This window comes from Silene latifolia, chromosome 9, assembly GCF_048544455.1.
Source record: "Silene latifolia isolate original U9 population chromosome 9, ASM4854445v1, whole genome shotgun sequence".
Classification (NCBI taxonomy): Eukaryota; Viridiplantae; Streptophyta; class Magnoliopsida; order Caryophyllales; family Caryophyllaceae; genus Silene; species Silene latifolia.
The window spans coordinates 153050803-153061827 of record NC_133534.1 but is presented as its reverse complement, the minus strand read 5'-3'; positions in this window follow the sequence as shown (position 1 = coordinate 153061827).

Here is an 11025-nt window from a genome sequence, read left to right as displayed (position 1 = left end):
TAGTTCCTAGGTTAGGTTCATTAGTTAGATCGAATGATTGCGAAACGGATTAGAAAACGAGTTAGAAAACGAGTTATAAGACAGGTTGATCAATTGAGAAGAAACGCGCGAGTGTGTATTCTACACGGCCTAAAGGGTCCAATTAGGTCACGATATCATAATATTAATGCTTACTCGTCGAGTGTTAATAGGAAGGTGCTAATCACGCACTCCTATGCTAGCGAGAAATCAAGTGAAAAGAAAGATGTATTCAATTAGGTTATAGAATTGTTAATCGATTTTTAAAGCTATGTCGATGCCACCTAACATGTCTAATTAGGTTATTAAATTGATCTAATGTCATCTAAATAAGTCATATGTTAACAATCAGAGGTCATACTAATATGCAACGGGTCCTAAGGTGGGTCGAATTGGCCGAGACAAACAAAGGGTCAAAAACGAGGAGCGAAGTTAGAAATTCGTTTTATTTATGCCCTACCTTGAACACGAGGATATGTAAATGAGACGGGGGTGTACGACCGACTGATGTAGCGGTTTCTTTTCCCATCTCAAGTCAACGCGGGTGTTCATGGTGGTACTTTAACTCATACTCGGACTAAACTAGTTTCATAGTTAATTAAACAATCGATAAACAAAAACGATAAACGAATAAAAACAAACTATAAAAAACAAACATAAAAAAACGAAATAAAAGGGAGAAAGAGGAGGATTTGATGCACCCTCAACCTACATGTATCGTTGACACCGTCTTGGGTCGTAATCGATGGTAGATTTTATCTCGAGAGGCCGTCGTCGACGAAGAAACAAAGCAAACACGCGTTTTTATCGAATCTGGACAGCAACTTTCAAACAGCGATTTCTCCCTCGTTTCACGATGAAAATTCGATTTAAAAGATGTTTTGAAAACTAGAAAGAGAGGAGAATAGAGATCTTAAAGCAACCCCTGCTCGTTTTGAGTTATTGGGCACGAAAAACGAGCACAAACAGAACTGGACAGACAGGAACAAACCGCGAAAACAGAGTGTATAACACTCTGTTTTTCGAGGGATTTCGTGTACTCTCAAGGGCAATTTGGCTCGTAAATCTTTGTCTAATGTGTAGATGGATGTTATGTGGTTAATTAGGAACAAGAAACTCGAGTTTTTATGGAGGTTTGAAGGAGGAACGAATTGTTTTTCGAAGAGGACACACAAACTGTTTCAGTTTGGATGTCGGTTTTGTGGAGGGTTTTTGAGAGGCAATTAGGGTTTTTTTCTGAGGTTTAAAGCTTGTGAGTGATGGTAGGATGTGAGGAGGACTTAGAGGAATGAATGTATGGTGAAGGGTGGGTATTTATAAGGAGTTAAAGTAGGGTAAAAGAGAGGGAGAAGCAGTCGGGCCTGCTCACGCATAGCTGCTGTCCAGCAGCATTTGTGAGGGTTTGAGAGGGGTTTTCTTGGTGATTAAGCTAGGGTAATATAGGTAGGATACTAGGGTATGGGTTAGGGTTAATGGGTACGGGTTTTGGTTGTATTTGGAGCGGGTTTTGGGCTCGGGATTGAGCTGCCAAAACAGGGGGGCTGCTCATGTATATGCGGGCTGTTGGGGACGATTTGGGATGGAATTTTGGGCCGTGGATAGGGGGTTCGAACTGGGGTGGATGGGTATTGGTCTAGGTTGGTTAGTTTACTCGAGATTCGTGCCAATTCGTAAAGAAAACGGGCTCAAAAACCGAGCTAAAACCGAGCTCAAAAAGCAAGTTTAAAAACGAGTTTTCTTCGCTTTTAAAATCGATTTTTCAAATCAATTAACCCATTAAAATAAATGACTTTTCAAATCAAATATACTCATAAAATGATTTTTCAAATCAAATATTTATTTTATTTTCAATAAAATAAACTTAAGAAAATAAATTCAAAATAAAATAAAATAAATTGAATTCACCTCAAAAAACCATAATTTAAATATCATTTAAAATAATAAAATGAACTCACTTAAAAAAAACATTAATTTAAATATCATTTAAATTAATAAAATACTTCATCGACGACGCCCATTCTACATCGTAAAACGAGCTCCAAATAATGACAATGACAACTAAAGAATACATGTGTCCTATCATCATCGGGTGTTTGTCGGGTTCTCTATAAATTCCAATATCGACGGATACGGGTATCTCTGAGCCCCCACTTTGACCGAGGCTTGGACAAGGCGAAAGTCAAAGTATACCCCAGGTCCCTCTCGACCCGAGGATTCTTCGGGTCGTTTATAGTCCATTAGACTTGCGTATATAAGCTCTTGACCATAAGAAGAGATCATACCTGAAACTTCATTGGGGATTGACTCTTGCTTCTGTTGTATCAAATTATCGTCGTTGGTCGTCGACCCATAAATTGCATATATGGTGGATTGAGCCTTATCCTTAGGCGCCTACGTATCCGTTTCTGACGGAATCAAACCCGCGTCGTAGTTCGGCAACTGCTGACACATGCCCAAAGTTTATCATCTGCTGGCATTTGTCCAAAATTCATCATCTGTTGACATTTGTCGTTGGTCGTCGACCCATAAATTGCATATATGGTGGATTGAGCCTTATCCTTAGGCGCCTACGTATCCGTTTCTGACGGAATCAAACCGCGTCGTAGTTAAAATCGCCGACACATGCCCAAAGTTTATCATCTGCTGGCATTTATCCAAAATTCATCATCTGTTGACATTTGCCCAAAATTTATCATCTGTTGGCGCTTGTCCGAATGGGACGGGACTTTCCGAGGAGGTTGCCGCCGCTTTCATCATTTGCTTTCAGCTACGGAATTCTTCCATTTTATACTCTTGTATTGAATTGAATTCTTGGTGGATGTCATCCTTTTCATCTTAATAATGGTCTCTGAAGCCAACGGCTTCAGAGCCCCCAGTTTGCAATGGCTCTAAAGTCGAAGACTTTAGAGCCCCCAGTTGAAGCATATCCTGCTATATTTGAAACACAAAAACGTACTAGCAATAATCATCACATAAGCACATTTGGATCATCGATCTTGAAATTGGATCATTTGAAATACTGGGTCATCGACCCGAAAATTGAATTTGAAAATTTTGAATGATTGGGCCATCAACCCGAAGTTTAAATTTGACATCACTTGGAATGTTGGGCCATCGACCCTTCAAAAATTGAATTTGAAATTTTGGAATAATTGGGCCATTGACACGCAAAGATTCTACTACTTGGATCATCTATCCACGATTCGCAAAAAGTTTTTGAAATTTTGAAATTTTGAAATTTTTGAAATCGAACCTTGATGGGTGAGCATGAAACACGACTCAGACACTCTGTATGACTCGTAAACAACGTGGGCGTAGCCCGCTACCGTAAAACAAAAAAAGAAAATAAAACCGTAAGTGTGCATGGGTTTTAGTTCAAATATTGACTCGTTGAGGGTAGAAATGTAAATTGGCCATTCTGGCGCCAAAAGATGGCAAATGGGAATCACAAAGTCGTCGAACTTGGGACGGAGATATCGTATGGCATGGGCGTGCTCCCAAGGGCACATGGGAATCAAGATCACTTGGCATTGACAAGGTGGATTAAACTCACGAAGCAACAACGTTGGCTTCGCCCGGGACACTAAAAAGCAGATTGATCTTATGAAAGCACTTAGACATCACACATCACTCTTGTTGGGAACATCCCTGTCCTTTGTTCTCCTCGCCTCCTTTCTTTTCAGCGAGTTTTCATCATTTCTTACCACCGCCTTCTTTCTTTTCAGCGGGCTTTTACTATTTTTCTTCCACGCCTTCTTTCTTTTCAATGGGTTTTTCATATTTTACATTTCCCAACACAAACCCACATCTATGTGACTCAGCATCTTTGCCTAAACCATTAGATAAAGCTCATTCTGAGACTTGATACTACTTATCTGAACCTATATCCTCATCCTAGCCTACATCGAGTGCTAAGACCGACTCAAACAAAGGTGGCTTCATTTGGACTTGGTTAAGACCCGTAAAAAACCGACAAGATGACAACTTGGTTGATGAGTGGATTGAATCTCTTATTCTGAAGGACTGCCTACGTATTCGCGTGGAGCGAAATCAAATCCGACGTAGTTCGATCAAGGTGCATTAAATTGGCATTTTGATTGTGTGTACACACTCGAAGGTTTCACCTAAGGTATCATGTCATATACCATTCTAGCCTGTAAAGTACCGTTAAATCCCGTGTCTAGGGTTGGTACAAAAATTTTTGGTTCTTCGGGATGTGGAGCTTGGTAATAATAGGTTCGAATAGTGGACCGTCGTTCTGAAGGTTCATTTTGTGGTGCTAAGGCCAAGGGCTATGGCTTGTAACGTGGTTGGAAATGGTGTCTCAGGTTTGATGAAACCCGAGTACAAATGGGTTGGGAATCGATGTGGGTTCAAATTTCCATGTCTGGATCCTAAAGGCTTGGGTGTACTAACAGAACAAGCGGAATGATTCTCAAAATTCCTGACTATCCCCTTAACTGTCTCAGGAAGGACTTAGAGGGTAAAGAGGTTACTACTTACGCTTTTGGGCTTCGCCCATTGAACTTCAACTATAGGTACTTGACTTGAATTCTGGCTTCCGTAACTTCGACATTCAACCAAAAAGCATTCCGCAATAACTTCAACATCTTTTTTCCTTTTTTTCTTTTTCTTTCATCTTTTTTTCATTTTTCTTTTTTTTCATTTTTTTTCATTTTTATTTTTTTTTTCATTTTTTTTTCATTTTTCCAATTTTTCTCTTTTTCTCATTTTTCATTCTTTTTCATCTTTTTTCTCTCTTTGAAAATGATCTTCTATTCATTCTCTTAGTCATAAATGGATACCTCTTGAAAACTGGGCTTCGCCAACTAATTTGGGTAAGAACTAACAATTCCTTGTTAGAACGGATTGATATCTTCTCTTTTCGAGATGGGATGATTTTGTTGGGGAAAAGGCTTGCCTTCCATCATCGATAGGGGAAACAAGGAGTTAGTCCGGATTTGTCATGGAATCATCTAAAAGCTTGTCAACAAACATTGGTTCAGATGGAGGTTTACTACCACCAGACATGGAATAGGTAAAGGAATAAAACACGGGATCCTAGTGTACCTTACATTTTGGAACGGGACATATTTCTACCCCAGGGATGCCTTTGAGTGTGTTGTGTATTTTATCATATTTCGGAATGATTGAGGATTGAAAACCAGGGATATTTGGAAACGAAACTGCAACTTTTATTGGAATGACAAATGCTTAACAGACTCGAAGGAACGATTCCTAGGACACACCCTAGGTCATCGCGGAACAAATGACTCAACTTCAAGAAAAGAAAGTCCTAGACTCGACTCGACTAAGATAGGAAAACAGATCCCGACTCATAATTTTCAAATCTGGTCTTGAGCTTTCTCTTGTTCAGCTGTCAGCTTAGATGCCCGGCTCTGGTCCTTGATCCCTTTGATGGTCGGCCTCCATCCCGAGGTAGTCCTCTGAGGATCTACGCCAGTGATGAAGGTTGGTGAATAAAATTGTCTTTTATTAACTTCGTTAACGAGAGGAGTACATTCTAGAGCAAGACTCCCGACTTGAATTTCATTCTTCGGGTTTGGCAAGAATTCACAGCAATCCACAAATATTTTCCCGATAAACACCCCTTTCAAGTGACATGGGCGGATAAGATGGGAATAATCGACATTGTCTTCGACAGAAAGAAAGTTAGCGTGATCGCCAAATGGATTGGTGATGTTATTGGGTTTGATTTGGGATTGGGAGTGTTCCATTCTCAATCATGTCTTGGATTTCGTGCTTGATCGATAGCACCTTTCGAGTATCATGGCCTTTCCCTTGATGAAAGGCATAGTAGGCATTTGGTTTATACCATTTACCTTGTTGCTCGGCCGGGTGGGTCCGGAGTTGGACCAATAGGCTTGACTTCCCTTGGGCTATCAGCCTTTGGAGAGCATATGTATAAGTGCATCCGATATCGGTGAATGCCCTAGGTGTTTGGCGCTGCGACTTCTTTGATTGCCCTTCTAAGAGATTGATGGCTTCATCAATATGGGCCGTTGCTGGGGCCTTGCCCTTAGACGATGAGGCCCCTTGGTACCCTTTCGGCCTTTCAGCCTCTGCCCTTATGACATCATCTTCTACCTTTATCCCGATTCTTATCAATTCTTTGAAAGAGCCAAAATTCTGGTATTTCAGAGCATTGCGGTAAATAGGTCGTAGATTCTTTACGAACTTATCTACCATTTCAACTTCGTCGGGCTTCTTGGCTAACTTCACGCTTTCAGCGCGCCATCTTGCGAGGAATTCAGTAAAGCCCTCTTTTTCCCTCTGTGTCATCACCTCCAATGTTCTTATGTTGGTTTGAATCTCGACATTATCAGCATAGTGCTTACAGAACTCCACCGTAATATCTTCGAAAGTGGGAAAGTTCTTAAGGTCCAGATTGTAGAACCACGCCTTCGGGTGTTCTCCCAGAGATTGGGCGAAAATTTCAGAGAGCATGTCAGCAGGTACTCCCTTCAGTGCTAAGTACCCCTTATAGGCCTTGACATGGTGGACTGGATCTTCTGTGCCCTTAAACTTTGGGATATCAGTGAGTACCATGTTCGTGGGCAACTTATCCTGAACTGGGGCATAGGCCCTAGCATTTTCATAGTGGATGTTCTTCCCCTGGTAGAGTTTCAGACGGTCTTCAATGAACTTGAACCGTTTCTCCAGATCAGTCAGAGGTGGGGTAGATGGAGGGGAATCTTCACTCAACTTGGATTCGATCGCATCCATTCTGGTCATCATGAGGTTCACGGCCTCAGTGAGTTTGTTAATAACATCTTCCATTGCTTGAAGTCGGGTTTTTGGCGGCCTTTCTACAAGAAAACCCCGTACTGAGTCAATATTTAAAGTAAGAGCCCCTGCACACTTAAGGACACGACCCCAACTTGACTCAAACAAAGACTCGACTTGAGATTGACTAACCAAAGGTTCGGCTCACGGTTGGATCTAGACCTTGGTTCATTTTAGACTCGACAAAACGACACGACTCAAACTGTCATGAATCGGTTATAAACCGGACTCGGTGTGACTAAACCCGTGATTGGACTAACATAGCCCATAGGTTCGGGTGAAACGCCCTAAATGGCCTAGCCTGGGCGTTTTTGTGGACTATCCTAGACTAAAAGGTCGACCAACATGACTCGAAGCCCAAGAGGTGAGCTTGGGTGATCCAACAAGGTCGTGTTCTAGACTCTTAGAACGGAACACACCCGGCCTAACACGGTCATGATCCGGACACGACTCGATGCATTTCATGCTTGGTTGAGGTTCGAGAGGCATTTTGGATTGGTTTTGAAAAACGAAAGATTGATTCGAAAATGAGATTTGAAATGGGCAGCATGCCGGCTATAAAAGCTCATTTTGGGCCGAAAATTCTAGTCCTATTTGGGCAGCATTCCGCGTTTTTAAAACCATGCTATTTTGAAAGTAAGTTGTTCAAAAGTTTGGTTTCGAAAAGGACATGGAAAATTTCGAAAAGACTCGGGAAAACAATTTGCACATTGTCATTCTCATGTTATAAGGATGTATGCTCCTAGACATCTCTAAGTCTCGGCAAGTCTTCTACAAGAAGGTCTATGCCCTCCATCCTTTTGCGGTCTTATAGAGCAAGGTGTCTTAAGGTAGAGTACCTAGAAGATCGTCCCCACCATCAAGAACCACGCGAGGTGAAGTGGAAGCGAGCAATTTGCAGCTTCCTAGCATAGTGGGACGTCGCCCCCCACGCATCACGAAGAAACGCTGGGACGGCCCGGGCAAGTCCTTAAGGGTTTATGCATGAATCGTAGCACTATGAGTAATGTTTTACTTTCCGACACTTTCTTTTCAAGTTTCACCTCGGAGGAAAAGACCCTAGAAACATAGTGTAACTAGTCCTCTTTTCCCAGTGAGTCGCCAAATCGTGGACAAGGCCCTCGGGAAGGCTGCGTCCGCGGGATCCACACTAGGCATAATCGACTCGAGGTTCTTTCGAATCGAATTAAGACATATTAGAGTCGCCACCAAGTTTTTTGGGAACTTGGAACCGTTCAAGTCAACTTTACACCTTTCATCGAAAAGCATAAAGCCAATCGACTACGAATGATTAAAGATAAAGACTTGTACCCTATATCACTCGATTTGAATGACTCTCGTAATCCAATGGTATTTAGACGGATCCAAAAACCATAGATCTTGAGTAAGGGGTGAGGGTACGTGTTGGGAAGCCCATAAGGACACCCAACCCCGCCCGTCAATAACGGCCTCTACTAAGTCAAGTGTTGGAGTTCAAACAAGGTCATAGCTACTACGATATATGAAATGCAAACATTGTTTTCAAAACCCTAACATGTGAAGTTTCTATGTCGATTTAGATGCAACTAAACTAACTTTGTCAAAGTTGTAATTTAGCATGTGGGTTGATTAATCTAACAACATACAAAGCAAACAAGGCTTAAAGGGGGAATGGGGGAGCCGTTGGGATCTACCTATTACAACCCGGGCATTTCATGCCGACACAACGAGAAATTATAAATACAACTCGATCTAAATACAATTGCTACATACAAAACCGTACACGGTAACACACACGGCCAACCGGCCTAGAAAAACGTGCACAAGAGGGGTGGCCCACGGCTTACATGACCCACGGCCTTGGGTCACTCCTCGTGGTGTGTGCTTTCGCTTGATCTTATCGAATTAGACATAGGGCCGCACACCAAAGCATGCATTAGCATAAATCGGGCCATGTTGCTTTAAACAACATGCGATTTACTACGCTCCTACAAGCATTGGGGCACAACCATCTAACCAAACAAGACTAAGGTTTTTTGAAAGAGGTTTTGACTCGATAAAAGAAAACTAACTCGAAAATTACAACTTGATAAACAAACTATAAATTACAAGCTACAAAACAACAAAGAACAAATGATAAACAAGAAAAGAAAAACGAAATGAGAAAGCCGAGAGACACGGCCAACTCACGGCCCAAACCACGGCCACCCTCACGGCCAAGACAAGGCCATCCTAGTTCCTAGGTTAGGTTCATTAGTTAGATCGAATGATTGCGAAACGGATTAGAAAACGAGTTAGAAAACGAGTTATAAGACAGGTTGATCAATTGAGAAGAAACGCGCGAGTGTGTATTCTACACGGCCTAAAGGGTCCAATTAGGTCACGATATCATAAGATTAATGCTTACTCGTCGAGTGTTAATAGGAAGGTGCTAATCACGCACTCCTATGCTAGCGAGAAATCAAGTGAAAAGAAAGATGTATTCAATTAGGTTATAGAATTGTTAATCGATTTTTAAAGCTATGTCGATGCCACCTAACATGTCTAATTAGGTTATTAAATTGATCTAATGTCATCTAAATAAGTCATATGTTAACAATCAGAGGTCATACTAACATGCAACGGGTCCTAAGGTGGGTCGAATTAGCCGAGACAAACAAAGGGTCAAAAACGAGGAGCGAAGTTAGAAATTCGTTTTATTTATGCCCTACCTTGAACACGAGGATATGTAAATGAGACGGGGGTGTACGACCGACTGATGTAGCGGTTTCTTTTCCCATCTCAAGTCAACGCGGGTGTTCATGGTAGTACTTTAACTCATACTCGGACTAAACTAGTTTCATAGTTAATTAAACAATCGATAAACAAAAACGATAAACGAATAAAAACAAACTATAAAAAACAAACATAAAAAAACGAAATAAAAGGGAGAAAGAGGAGGATTTGATGCACCCTCAACCTACATGTATCGTTGACACCGTCTTGGGTCGTAATCGATGGTAGATTTTATCTCGAGAGGTCGTCGTCGACGAAGAAACAAAGCAAACACGCGTTTTTATCGAATCTGGACAGCAACTTTCAAACAGCGATTTCTCCCTCGTTTCACGATGAAAATTCGATTTAAAAGATGTTTTGAAAACTAGAAAGAGAGTAGAATAGAGATATTAAAGCAACCCCTGCTCGTTTTGAGTTATTGGGCACGAAAAACGAGCACAAACAGAACTGGACAGACAGGAACAAACCGCGAAACAGAGTGTATAACACTCTGTTTTTCGAGGGATTTCGTGTACTCTCAAGGGCAATTTGGCTTGTAAATCTTTGTCTAATGTGTAGATGGATGTTATGTGGTTAATTAGGAACAAGAAACTCGAGTTTTTATGGAGGTTTGAAGGAGGAACGAATTGTTTTTCGAAGAGGACACACAAACTGTTTCAGTTTGGATGTCGGTTTTGTGGAGGGTTTTTGAGAGGCAATTAGGGTTTGTTTCTGAGGTTTAAAGCTTGTGAGTGATGGTAGGATGTGAGGAGGACTTAGAGGAATGAATGTATGGTGAAGGGTGGGTATTTATAAGGAGTTAAAGTAGGGTAAAAGAGAGGGAGAAGCAGTCGGGCCTGCTCACGCATAGCTGCTGTCCAGCAGCATTTGTGAGGGTTTGAGAGGGGTTTTCTTGGTGATTAAGCTAGGGTAATATAGGTAGGATACTAGGGTATGGGTTAGGGTTAATGGGTACGGGTTTTGGTGGTATTTGGAGCGGGTTTTGGGCTCGGGATTGAGCTGCCAAAACAGGGGGGCTGCTCGTGTATATGCGGGCTGTTGGGGACGATTTGGGATGGAATTTTGGGCCGTGGATAGGGGGTTCGAACTGGGGTGGATGGGTATTGGTCTAGGTTGGTTAGTGTACTCGAGATTCGTGCCAATTCGTAAAGAAAACGGGCTCAAAAACCGAGCTAAAACCGAGCTCAAAAAGCAAGTTTAAAAACGAGTTTTCTTCGCTTTTAAAATCGATTTTTCAAATCAATTAACCCATTAAAATAAATGACTTTTCAAATCAAATATACTCATAAAATGATTTTTCAAATCAAATATTTATTTTATTTTCAATAAAATAAACTTAAGAAAATAAATTCAAAATAAAATAAAATAAATTGAATTCACCTCAAAAAACCATAATTTAAATATCATTTAAAATAATAAAATGAACTCACTTAAAAAAAACATTAA